The sequence below is a fragment of the Humulus lupulus genome, chromosome 2 (assembly GCF_963169125.1).
Source record: "Humulus lupulus chromosome 2, drHumLupu1.1, whole genome shotgun sequence".
NCBI lineage: Eukaryota > Viridiplantae > Streptophyta > Magnoliopsida > Rosales > Cannabaceae > Humulus > Humulus lupulus.
Window position 1 is genome coordinate 273,439,481 of NC_084794.1, and position 14,659 is coordinate 273,454,139.

Below are 14,659 nucleotides of genomic sequence, written 5' to 3' on the forward strand. Positions count from 1 at the left end.
ACTTGGGGGGAAAATGTTATCCAAAAAACTGGCATTGGTAACATGGCAAGTGATTCCTAGACACGTGGCTGACATCTGGAGGAACTCTGCTAGTGTATCGACCAGAAGGCACATTATAGGCAGTAGGCGGTCCAGTCTTTCCTGCGACCAGTCTGGTCGATGGTTCCGCATGCATCATGATGTTCCAATAAAGATCTCTGTATATCCCGAAATTAACTCCCACAATCTCCTAGTATTCGATTATTTAGGAGATAATATCTGTAACAAATTCATGTAATCTCCCTTGAGCCTATAAATAGAAAAAGATAGCTCAAGGAAGGGACTTTTGGCTTTTGAATCATTTGAGACTAGAGTAATTCTACTAAAAACATTGTATTGTTCTTCAGAGGTTAGTGAAACTCATTGAACTCTAGTTCTTTGATCACTCCTTTGACTCTCGCATCAATAACAATCTAAGTGGACGTAGGTTATTACCAGATCCTGGGGCCGAACCACTATAAAATATCGTGTTCTTATCCTTTCCGCTATTACGTTCTTTTCAACGCATTCATTCACATCAAGCATATTCTGACTCCGTGTTAGTTGACCAAAATCAGGGTCAACAGAAAGTGTATGATTTAGGAAGGACTTTTAGATGTAATATTTCACATGCTTTCTTCAAATTTTGTAGCCATGTGTTTGGGTTTACAGGACCAACTTCTCATAATGGTAAGTCTTTATTCAGGAAATATTTGAACACAACAGAAGGGATGTTACTGTTGCTATGATGAAGAACTACCCATTGCTTTTACGCAAGTTCATGGCTGACAAATCGAAAATACCATCGCTAGTTGAAATTATTGTGCATATGAATCTTGAGCTTTATTCTCTGAAGAGGCAAGAACAGGTGGGCATTGGTTTTTCTTTTTCTTACTAACTTTTAATTGATTTTAGATTATCTTATCAAAAGCTGGGTGCTTTTATGGTTTTGTTCCTCCCCCCTAGAATTTTAAAAATTTCCTCCAGCTCATGAAAGATGCATTTTTCAAACATGGTGAGAATGAAGCATTAAGATCTTGTGTGAAGGCTATTAACTTTTGTTCTACCGAGAGCCAAGGGGTGCTACAAAATTTTGTTCGTTCTAAGTTGAAGATGAGATTGTTGCTAAGGTTAAAGCCGCAATAAAAGAAGTTGTGGTATGCACTTTGCTTTCCTAACCCCATAAGAAGAAACTGAAAATCACTCAATGATATGAAAATGACACGGTCTTAGAATTGCAGGATGGTGGTGATTAGTATTCCCTTCTTGTAAATTTGAAAAGGTTGTATGAACTTCAGCTGTCAAGGGATGTGCCAGTTGAGAGCTTATATGAAGATATAGTGAGGACACTACAAAAATTTAGAAACTTGGATGATGAGGTGAGTAAGTTGTAGCTTGTGTTAATATTACAAACTGTATTGTTCCAACTTTTTATTTGTAAGTTACTAATTATCTTGGTGCTCATTATCATTCAGGTTGTCTGTTTTCTGCTTCTTAACATGTATATTCATTTGCCTGTTATCTAAAATCGATCATAAGTAGTGAGGTGGTATCAGAGGCATCGTTGTCTTCCTTACTATCTAAATGAACTACTTTGTTTAACAACCTAGAGTATTTTCTTAACAGCCCTCATACGGAGGGAGAAGTTAATTACGGTAACCTTCTAGCCAGCAGGGTAAGTATTTTTCCTTGATATTATGACATCTGAACTGAAGCTTCATTTTAAATCTATTATAATGACTATTGTTCAAATTTTGTCTAATTATGCATTGTTTGTGCCCAAGGTTTGTACCATACTTGCAGAATCATGGTTTATGTTCAGAAAGACTAATTTTTCCTCAACAAAGCTGGAAAGGTTAGGATATTGTCCAGATGAGGCAATTCTCCAAAAGTTTTGGAAACTTTGTGAGCAACAACTTAATATTTCAGGTACGTTATTTGGCTACTCTATATTTTACTTCCTCCGTTGTACTTAGAATTGGCTTCTTTCTTCTGAAAGAGGAAAGTAAAACTTCAGAACATCTGTTTTTTGGACATTGGTTTAACTCAGAAAACATACTTTGCTGCATTATGCCGATTGGTTTTGCACTTTAAGAACTCTTGGTTGCATGCAAAATATTTTCACAGATGAGACAAAAGATGATGATGTTAACAAGGAGTATGTTGAGGACACAAACAGATGCTGTGTTATGATCGCTGCTGCAAAGTGGGAGTTTGTTGGGGTTTTATGCCCTAATTAAAACCCAAATTCTTTGTAATCTCATTTTATTATCAATAAAAGAATAGAAATCATTTTTTGACTTGGTCAATCACTTTGCTCACATGTTTTATTTTCATGATTATTTGTTTAATATAAACTTCTATTAAATCCTGAGCATATAGCTAATCTTATTTATAGTGACGTAATCACAGTGGAATATAAATATGATTATATGTTCAAAATAAGTTAGTCCTAAGATTAGTCAGTGCACCGGATTTACACTGACTTGCCAATCTACGATATGATCTACTTACACATTACAGTGTTATGTTCTTTCCAGAACATTAGCAAAGTAGATAAGATCGGATGTATTTGTTACATCGGACAGGACCGATATTGACATTTGATAAGATAAGTAAACATACCGTTATTATCTATTCTAGTCATATCATATAGTTGACCATATGTCAATTCAATCTCAGTTCTGAGTGGTTGGTATTCTAACTGATTGTATTATTTGAGTTCTTTGACTTGTTCGTTACCAGCTTACCCTACGGACTAGCCCATACTTACATCTTGGGAACTCGGTAGTATAATTGAGTGGGAGTGTTAATCATAGATATGAACATCTATAGCTTCTGATGAAGAAGTGAAACGATGGTTTCCTTTTAGTTTGGTTCAAGGTGTTAAATGATAGAGATCTCATTTCAGTAATTAAATTAGTTTACTGAAATATCATTTACAAGGAACTAAGTGTTTTAAGGATAAAATACAATGAGGGGTAAAACGGTATTTTAGTCCTATCTCATTGTAGACCGTCTATAGAGGATTGAGTGACAATTATGGTTGTAACAATGGATAATTAATAGCGTATCTATATTTGTTATAGAGCGTTCTATGAATTCAAGAGTGCAATTCCAAGTCTATAGTGGAGTCACGAGGAATTAATAAGTTAGTAAATTTATTTGTTAGATTTATGATAACTTATTGGAGCTTGATTTCATAGGCCCATGGTCCCCATTGTACCTTGGATAAAATCATCTAGATAGTCTCAATTAATTGATTTAATCATCAATTAGAATTATCAAAGTTGACCAGGTCAATTTTGGATAGTTTCACAGAGTTGTGTAATTTTGAGAAGAAAAGAGAAATTATGGCAGATTTATTAATTAAGATAAATTGGTATCTAAATTAATAAATAAATTTAAATCAAGGTTCAAATTATAAATAATTAATTTGATAAAGGATTTAAATAATTAAATCAATAGAAAATAATACAGGCCTTGATTTTAAGTCCAATGGGCTTATAATCAAATGAGAAATTTCACGGGCCTATAGCCCATGATAATTTCGACCTAGGGCTTCAAAATGGTTGTTATTTTATTGATTTTTTAATTAAATTAAATGGCCTAATTGAGTTTATAAAAGAGACGACAGATAAGTCACAAGTCAGATTTTCTAATAGTTTTATATTCTCTCTAAACACAAGTCCTTTTCTAAACCTCTTTGTTATTTTCTTTTCTTCTCTCTATATCTATCTCATGTGTTGAGAATTGCCCACACTAGTCTAGGTGGTTCTAAGGATACATTGGAAGATCGTGAAGAAAATAGAAGATCGGTTCAGTTTCTTGATAATACTCTGCGACAGAGAGGATACAAGAGTTAGAGAAACTGAAGGAAGGACTCTTAATTTCGCTGCGTATACTGTAAGTATTATATTATTTGTTTCTCTTTGAATTCAATTTTAGAAACATGTTTTAGGCTATCTTGTATTAATTTGTTTAATATTAGACATACATGAAAATAAATAAAGATCCTGTATAAACTTTTTCCAACAGGTTGCTAGTAATTCAGTTTCTAAGGTGAATCTACAATATTATTTTTTGATGTATGAGAAACTTCCTTTCATGATGTGAGAAGGCGCTGAGGCGATGGTGTTAGATGTATACAAATGTTAAACACTATATATTACTGTTCATTGCTTGATGTTATGTTAAACAGTATATATTTGACATTCATTTAATATGCAGGAGTATCTTGGTCCAGAAATAATTTCTCATTTTGTTATGCATGGGGCAAGTATCATGGAGATTGTTAAGCATCTCATCACTGTTCTTAAAAAGAAGGATGGTGATATTCCCATAATATTTCTGGAAGCGTTGAAAAAGGTATATTTTTTTTATGCAAAAGCTCAACAGTCAAACATGTGGTTTGCCCCCACAAGGACTGACGTTTGTTTCTCAAATATTATAAGGTTCGGCAAGTAAAACAAAATATTTTTTAATATTGATCCAATGCAAGTAATAATTGGTAATTTGTGGTCCGAAAATATCATATTAGTTATGCTTTTAATTTGTCTCATTAAATTAGTTTAAGTATACATAGGGTGCAATGATATAAACTTGCCCAAGTCAGTAGATTGTAAGCTATTGTAATAACAATTTCTTTTTCTACCATATGATATAAACTTGCCCAAATTGCAAATTCTTTAACTTAGTTAGTTGGCTGATTAAGCAAGTTGACAGTTAGTTAAGTGGTAGCTGATTGATCTGTTATGGTTTACTATGAATCTGTTAGTTTTACTCTTATTTTTAGATCATTTTAAGTAAGTGTTGTATTCTCTTCTGCTCTGATTTTCTCTCTTTCATTTCTGAACTTAAATGTTTGTTTTGTGGAAAAAACACTATTGCTTAGCTTTTTCTTTTTTAATAGGCTGATAGGTCTGAGATTGTTATGGCATTGAAATTTAACTAGTAAATGTTTATCTTTTTTTGCATTGCTATTTGCTCAGAGGAAAGAACTCAATTGGGATTTAGATTTCTTTTAAAATTGAAATGTACATAAATAAAATTTTACTAGTACATATTAGTTGATGATACTCTCTTGTTTATAATAACTTTTCATCGTTCATTTTTTAATAGTTTCAAACTTAATGTGGAGTGTTGAGTTTTTAATCTCTTCTCGTGTGCTTAATATTTGTTGATCCATGATTAGGGAATTAGAGTACTTCTTTTGTGCTTAATACTTGTTGATATAAGATTAGGGATGTAGAATTTAGTATGAAATTTCTAGGGTTATATGTACGAAACAGGTTTTGAATTAGATGTTGATGTGAGAACATACTTAGTTATCTCCTTATATTTTTCAATTTATACGTAGTGATGGTGGTGAGAAATTGATTGTTTTGAATTAGAGTTGTACTGACTTTTAATTTCTTGTTGGTTGTATTTGTTGCTTGAGTAAGTTTCCTTAAAATTTGCTATTGATTTTCATAAAAAAATAGAGCTATAGGGATGATATTCTAAATCCATTAGCCATGTATCTTTCTTACTTCTGATTATTTGTTCTTGTTATTTATTGATTTGTTTTTGTGGTCTTATTTTTGTAGTCTTATTCTTGTGGTACATGTAGCTCATTTAAACTTTAGTTAGCAAGAAAGAGTAAAAACATGATAAAACTGAAGAAATTGTATTATTAAGACATAAATAATATATACACGTCATGTTTATCAATAGTTATCTAAATAAGAAATTGTGGAAATGCTGATTTTTCAGACTTCTTATTTTTTTTTTCATAGCTTGTAAATTCTAAAGGAAGATAATACTTCAATTTTGCTAGTTTTCGTTATCTTTGATTATAGGAACTTTTGTATAGTTAGTTATGAAATATGATGCATGTTTTTCAATGTCTTAACATACCTACCCTTATGTTACTTTTTTTTATGTACTCTTTTAGTTTACTATTAACTTTATGTTTAAGCATTAATTATTTAAATTTTTATGTAGCTAAGCAAATCGACCCACAACAAAAACAAGTGCACAATGGATGATGAATTGAAGGATGGAGCAAGTTTCATGGTTTACTTTTTGTGTATCTTGCTATGGCTTTGTTTTTCATTTTTGAAGTATATGATGTTCAAGATTATAGAGCTTTATTATGTATGTTTTCAAACTTAAGTTAGAACTAAGACCTCATGAAGTAATTCTTGTTTAATGTAATACTTATGGTTTATTAATCTATTTAATATTACATTTTGTGATTAATTTTGATATTTTTTTTATCCAAATACGATAATAAAAACCTTTTAATTTAAAAAGAAAACTTATAATTATCCTTACACAACAAAATTAAATTTTTTTTATCTAGACTAAAATAACAAAATTTTATTATTGGACTTTTAATATGGTATTTATGGTTGTCTTGGATACATATTATAAGTGTAACAAAACGTTATGATTTATATCATATAACAAACTAAAAACGCTATCAAAATAATCAATTATAACAATTGAAAAGTGTTATACAAAACGTTTAAGATTAAACTTCAAATTTATAACCAATTACTCTAACTAAGCATTATTATTTTAATATGATAGCAACTAAAAATGTGTTATTGAATACTTTAAGATAACATCGAACATAACATTCAAAAACTGTTATAGAAAAGACAGAACTTTTAATAACAGGGGCTATGTTAGCGTTTTGAGAAGTGTTATGAATACTTCCGGTTAGCAGTTTTAAGTGTTATGAATACTGTTTTTTCTTGTAGTGAATGACTCTTTCATTCCGCTGCGTATACTGTAAGTATTCTATTCTTTGTTTCTCTTTGAATTCAATTTTAGAAACATGTTTTAGGCTATCTCGTATTAATTTGTTTAATATTAGATATACATGAAAATAAATAAAGATCGTGTAAAAGTTTTCCTAACAGGAAGTTCTTTGGCTGCAAATTTATTGAGCAATGCCTATTGCTCAACAAATGAAAAACTGCAGAGATTGTCCAAGCACCGTCGCAGCCAGGAGGCCTTTGCCTGTCTTCCTGTGTTGAAACCTAGCCAGGTCCTTTCTCGTGGATTCAATGAACTCCTCAGTGTAAGTTTCTTCTGTATTGTTTTTTAGTCAAACAACATTTCCTTTGATTAACTCTAAAAGCTTCATTCTTCTACTGTTCGTAGGGTATCTTGACCATGAACAACGACTGACGTCGTGCTGAAAAGGTCGATGCAAAACATGCTGAGGAGATCAAGGCATAGGAAACCAAGGAAAAGGAAACTGTCGAGGAGATTAAGACATGCGAGGCCAAGGTTAAGGCTGTGACGACCCTAAGGTAGGGTACATCCGCCACATACTCGTAATTCTAGGATTTAAAAGTATGTTAGGCACTTGACCAAAAGAATTAAATAAAATGATACGAAGAAATACAGAAAAATTTAAAACTTTTATATAAACTTATTAGTAGAAATTATTACACTTATGAATACTTTAAATTTAATGTAGCCATATGAAAACTCTAAACCATTATTGCATTGCTACTGAGTCCATGCTCCACAAGTTACTCAACAGCTAAAGCCACACCTGGAAAAATGTTGGAAAATAACATAATGAGCTAACACTCAGTAAGCAAATCTCATGCATACACATACACATGAATGTCGTGAGTTTGTACTGCACATATACTAATATGCTGACTTATATACTTATGCATTTCATTTATTGCTCATGCACTTTCAAACTTTACTTTTATGCTCTTTCTTTTAGTTTCACATTGTTATGGACCCAATATCACTTGTGCACACTGTTTGATTCGGCCAATGCCTGCAGGGCTTGTTACACATATCATATAGATTCCCATGGGTTCTCCTTCGGCTAGCCATCATCGCAGCTAGGCTCATCATAACACTCATTTCATCGTTGCCATAGTTGCCATACTTATTACACATATGGAGGAGAAAGACGGAAACATGGCAAACATATCTTAATGGTCAACTCTGACCTAGCCCATACTAGTGGGCAGCCACTATAAGCCTTATAGACCTCCGTCTTCTTTACTGAACTTACTTAATTGCTTCATCGAAACAGTGGCACCCTTTTTAACATCTTATTATCAATTTGCTTAAGCCTTGTGTCATTAAAATGTTCAACTTTACATAAGACTTTTTCAAGGCATTTCATAACTTTTCTCATATTCATATGCATGGTCTTATATCACATAATGATGTATCACATAACTATACATGCCATGCATACATGTAGATGCTGAAATGCCAATGTCCATGTTCATGATTCATGTTTGATGGTATTCAATCAAGGCATTGTATCACATCTCATATAACTCAAAACATCTTTAGTCATAATACATGAAGCTTTGGGTTGGTGGCGTTGTTATACCTTAACGTAGAGCTATGGCTCAGGTCTAAGGTTTCCAGCCTAAAAACTTAAATGCTTCATATATCATAACACATAACAAAAATCATGAACACAAAAGTAATCCACATATTCATCAACATAAGAACACATACTTGCACATAATTCATATCAATCTTAACCAAGTAAGACTGTAGAGTCCAAGAACTTTACTTAGCTAAATATTTAGTAGTATTATAGTATGTTTAGTATTATCTTTGTTACTGTGGATTTTTGGTTCAGACCGGGAATTATTTGGACACTCATAGTAGTACTTATAGATTTTCTAAGTTTAATCTATAGTTTAAGAATATTAAGTATAACCTAAGGTTTGATTATATGACTGATAATTAAGGATTATATTTATTATACTATAAGGTTTAGATAACAACCAATAGGATTTTAAGCACATGTTATGAATGGGTAATTAAGGATTAAGTATTTTTGAGGATTAAATTAAATAAGGGTAAAGTTTGAATGTTATAGGGTCAGTCAGCAGCTTTGAATACGTTGAAGGCTTAGTCAAGGCTGTTTACTCCATTCAAACTTAGCTAAAAATGTGTAATTTCGTGTTTAAATATTCAGCGTATGCCGATATATCGCAGCTATAGGGGGCGATATATCGCAGCACGTAGATACGGAAAACACGAGACGATGCACGGTCGCCTCGGGCATACTGGCCCAGGCGATATATCGCCTACATGGGGCAATATATCGCCTCCTTCAGCATAAATTCAAACTCTTTTGAATTCTTTCAGCCATTCAAACTTCTTCAAAAGTCCAGCATCTTTTGAACGAGTCTTCAGCCTCTGCTGAACGATTATTCAAATGATTTTCACCTAAAAAGCCATTATTTTTATTCAAGTAAAATCAAGATACTTTCATTCCCAAACTCTATAAATAGGACCTAGTACCCAGCTATTATTCACCTTTTGCTCTAAGTTCAGAAGCTGCTAGTGTTAAGTGAGTGTGAGAGTGTAAACACCTGGTTTGGGAAAATCATAAGCTTAAACATCATAAGCTTATCAAACACTTTGGGAAGTGAGGTTCTATAGTATTTCGGTTGAGGAGTAGATTGGTCTTTCAAGTCTTTGAGGTAACCAAAACTCTAGTACATTTCTGTATTATGTTATTTTCTTTCTCATAGTCTTCTACTCAATCTCTAACCTTAATCTTCATTTTGGTTAGGGAATCTAAGTTCTTGAGCACATAAGTTTCGGTAAGCATGTTTCTCAAATGGTTTAGTCTTTCCATCCCTTTCATTTCATCTCCTTTTCTTCTTTAGACTCACTCTTTCTTATGGTTTTAGGAGTGTTCCAAAAAGTCCCAACTCAGTCCACATATCCCGGTAACTTTGGTAAGTAAAATAGGCTAGAATCAATATGTTATATGCTTATGTTATCTTATGCTTTATGTTATTAAATGTGTTATGAATATGTATGTTTGTAGGCTTGGGCTTATGCCCTATTTGACTAACAAGACCCCAAAAAGATTATGGGCATATGCCTACTTAGCTAGTAGGACCCCACTAATCTCATGGGCATAAGCTTGTTTAGTCTATGGGACCCCAAGTAATAATGGCCATTATAATAAGTGTATGTATTAAGTGTTATGATATGTCTTTACGTTTATTATGAAATTTATGTTTATGACTATGTGTTAGATTTTCCTTGCTGGGCATTAGGCTCATTCCTTTTTGTTTTATGTGCAGGAAAATAGCTTTAGAGGCGGTAAGATTCGTGACGCTTAGAGGATGTGTATCGATGATGAATGGAGTCAAGGGGCCGAGCGTTATTCGATTCGAGGATGTAGTCTCATTTTATCTTTTATGGTTTTACATGTATTTTCCGCATTTTCCTATGTAACTCATTTCATTTTAAGTTATTTTTGTTTTAAAGACAATGGGTACCCATATCCTACTTATTTTTATGAAAGTAACCTTTTAAATTATGGTATTTTCGCAAATGTATGTTTTAGTAAGAAATTTGTATGTATAGTTCGATAATGGTCCAAGAGTCTAGATTAGTGGGTCATTACAAAGACATATTTCACATATCACGAAATTCATCAATTACATATCACACAACACCTTTACGATATTCATATAACCATTCTTCACATGCTTATCATATGCATCATCATCATACCATACTTAACTCATCAGATGTACACAATCAATGTAGTCATGCATCTTACACTTAAGCACAAAAGGTGAGATTTACTTACCTTAAGTCCTTAGCTTATTTTAAAACTTCTCACCAAGAGTCAATCAATCAAATCCATACAAATCCTATTCAAGGCACATCATATATTAAATTCTATCAAAATCGTAAATATACACTATTGATAGTGTATATTAACAATACCAGAAACTATATAAATGATAATAATAATTATTATCAACGTAATGCAAATAACTCTTCATATAAAGCCATGTCTTAAACCTTGCTCATAAGATAATGTACTCTTATGATAATAATAATAATAATCCCAACAACAATAATAATTATCATCTATAAATAAACTTATTTCAATATTAATAACAAAATACTTCAATAACAATACGTATATGAATGTATATATTCAAATAGTCATTTTATAAAAGAAATCATATTTTTTTAACATAAAATTGTAATAATCAATATAATGATAATAATATAAATATAAATATTTATATTATTATTAATTAGTCATAATATCAATTCCAGTGATATAATAAATATACTTTCTCCAAAATTCACTGGTCTTACAAATATCAATAACTGTAAGAAACTAATATTTGATATTATTTTAATATTCAAATATTAACAAAAATATTAATATACAATAATAATGGTTAAATAATAGGTTTACTATAAATCATACTTTTCATATATATATATATATACATGAAACTGTATTCTTGATTTACTTAACAAAACAATAACAATAATAATTAAAATTAATTAATCATAATAATTTCCATATTAATGGAAAATCAATTAAATATGTATTTTTATAATTTATTTAATATTTAATATTTTCTAGAAAATTGGACAGCACAACGGCTATAAAGTGGACAATCCCAAAATCAAAACCTGTATCAAAAATACATATAATCCCAGACAGCCAGTATAATTACAGAAAAATATTCCATATATCAATAATATATAATTATATATTATAAATACACATAATAACAATTACTCTAATCAATCACAATTAAATCACAATATATAGGTCAAAGAAATTATACCACAATGATCGGGTTCCACAACAAGTCAAATGATGATTTTCTGAGACTCAAAACGTACTTCGAAACCTCGAACACTAAGTTTCGACCGTCGGTCTACGGTGGATCGCGGTAGCTCGTGGTGGGCCCACCACCCAACTATGGTAGATGTAGGAACAAGTTATTGGGTTTCGTAGCCCACACCACGAGGAACACGATGGTGGTGACGGATCGGCAGACGGATGCCCGAGGTGGCCGAATCGCAACTTTGAAGTTGCGGGGTGGCCGAACTTAAATCGACCAGTTGAGGTGTTTAATCAGCGAGTGAGCTCTAGATTCTCGCGTGGTCGATAGTTCGGAGGCCTCTGAATCCAACGGTCTGGCTCGTGGCTAAAAGTGGCGACCGTCGGTGGATGTTCGGTGGTCGGGCAGACGTACGCACGTGAGAGAGAGAGAAGAAATTTTTTTCTGAGGAGAGAGAGATAGAGGCTCGGTTAAAAGGCTGAAGCCTTTTCTTTTTTTCTTTTTTTTTTTAAATTACACTTGGACCCAAAATACTAAAATTCTTTTCAAATAAGCCCTTTAGCAAAACTTTCTTAATTTTATAAAAATCCCCAATTAGAATTATATCACATTTGGGTCCAATACTTGACTACTCAAGTTTCTCTCTCTTTAATCTCGTTAAAAACATAAAATCATATTTTAAACACTATTTTTCCATTACTATTTCTTAAATTTGTAAACTTGTACATTTTATAAAAACATAAAACTCTGATTTATAATAAAAAATGTATTATGAAAATGTTGGATATTACAAAGGCGACTGAAGATAAAGTCACCAATTTAACCGAGGAGCTAAAGAGGAGCCAAGAAGATCTGGCCAAGGCTGTTGCTGCCAAGGAGAAGTTTAAGGAAGCCGCCGAGACTAACTACAAGGAAGCCGCCAAGCTTCAAGAGGATCTGGAGGCGAACATGAAGGAGGCCACTGGTCTAGAGGAGCGAGTCAAATTGCTCGAGGAGAAGAATTCCCAAAACTTGGAGAGGTTCTGAGGAGCTACCTTCAACTGCTTCTACATGTTTTGGAAGAACAATCTAGAGGCAAAACTTTGATTATCTTCCTGAGCAGGTAAAACAAGCTGAACTTGATAAGTGTGCTGCTCGCCTAGAGGAGTAAAGAAATTCTCAAAATGCCTCAGAGTCTCCTGAAATTTCCTTGGCGATAGGCATTGATGGTGCTGAAGAAGAATCCGGGCCTTCAATCGACCAACAATCTCAGGAAGACCCCCCTTCAACTGGACATTAACAATTTTATATATGTAATTAAAACATACGAACAACAATTCGTGATGTTAAGACAATTTGTTGCCTAAGGCAGCTTTAATTTCATTTTAATTTTTTTAATTACATCCGAGCAGCAATTGCTCGTGGTGTAAAGACATTTCATTGTGATATTATGATATATTCTCATTGCTATTATAACATCTGCTTGTATGACCGAACTTAGCATAACACTTTATTAAGATTTCACAAAATTAACAATTTTTTTAAAAAAATACTCTCTAAGTGTTGTGGTATGCTTTCCCTTATTTTTCTCATGTGTTTACATATGTCTATGTTGATATGCTTTTCTCGTTTAGTATCTTATATGCCCCTCAAGTGATCGAGGAGCTTAAGGTTCTCGGTCACTTGCCATGACCAATACCTGTTCGAACATTACTGCTCGCATACTTATAAACAATCAATGATAATATAACAAAACAACACACGTAATGAGAAAATACTTGTAATAAATACAATAATTGGCAAGAATAACTGGCTGTGCACAGTTCCTTTTATTTTTCGTAATGAAATGGACAAAATTCGTGTCTATACGAGTGATAAAAATTGATCTTACACTTATAAGCGACCAACCATCTAACTAGCCAGCCCTCGTTCACAAACTTGTAAAAAGTAAAATTAATACAAGCCAATTCTTTAAAAATAATTGTTCATTGATAATACTTGTACAGGTGTTCTCCATTCCAATAGCGAGGAACGAGATATCTATTTAAGTGAGCAAGTTTATATGTGCCTGGTTGAAGGATTTCTTCAATTTAATATGGACCTTCCCAGTTCGGTCCGAGTACTCCAACATTCTGGTCGAGAGTGTTGAGAAAAATTCTTCTAAGTATCAAATCTCCCATGTCAAACTTTCTTTCACGTACTTTAGAGTTAAAATATTGAGCAACATTTTGCTGGTAAGCTGCAACTTGAAGTTGAGCCTGTTCGTGCCTTTCGTTGACCAAGTCCAAAGACTCCATTAATAACTGGTTATTCGTGCTCTAGTCGTATGTCAACCTTCTATGCGATGGTGGATCTAACTCAATGTGTAACATTACTTCATACCCATAGGCCAAGGAAAATGGTGTATGGCCTGTTGCTGTTCGGTGAGATGTTCTATACGACCAGAGCACTTCTAGCTATTGTTCTAGCCACGCTCCCCTTGCTTCTTTGAGCCTTTTCTTCAGTGTGTCCTTCTGAGTTTTGTTAACAGCTTCAACCTGTCCGTTGGCTTATGGATGGGCAACTGACAAAAAACTCTTCGTGATACCACGTCGTTCGCAGAAATTGGTGAAAAGGTCGCTGTCAAATTGTGTGCCATTATCTGAGACAATTTTTTTTCGGTAACCCATATCAACATATAATGTTTTTGACAACGAAATCCAATACTTTCTTGGTCGTGATTGTTGCGAGTGGCTAAGCTTCGACCCACTTAGTAAAGTAGTCGACAACAACCACTGCATACTTAACATTACCTTTTCTTGTTGGCAAAGATCCGATTAGGTAAATTCCCCAAACCACGAATGGCCATGGGCTTTGCATCTGTTTAAGCTCATTTGGGGCTGCTCGTGGTATCTTGGAAAATCGTTGGCACTTATCACACTTCTTAACGAATTCCATAGAGTCTTCGATCATGGTAGGCCAGAAATATCCTTGTCGGAGAATCTTCTTTGGCAAACTTTGCCCCCCAGCATGATCTCCATGGAAACCTTCATTTACTTCTTGCA

At 33.1% G+C, this 14,659-nt stretch overlaps 1 long non-coding RNA gene across 1 annotated transcript; it reads left to right on the forward strand.

Moving 5' to 3' along the window:
- Positions 1–1,264: 1,264 nt before the first annotated feature.
- LOC133816688 (uncharacterized) lies at positions 1,265–2,221 on the forward strand. Its single transcript, XR_009885412.1, has 3 exons — positions 1,265–1,397; positions 1,494–1,947; positions 2,146–2,221. It is a non-coding gene; the product is annotated as an uncharacterized LOC133816688 (long non-coding RNA).
- The last annotated feature ends 12,438 nt before the right edge of the window (positions 2,222–14,659 follow it).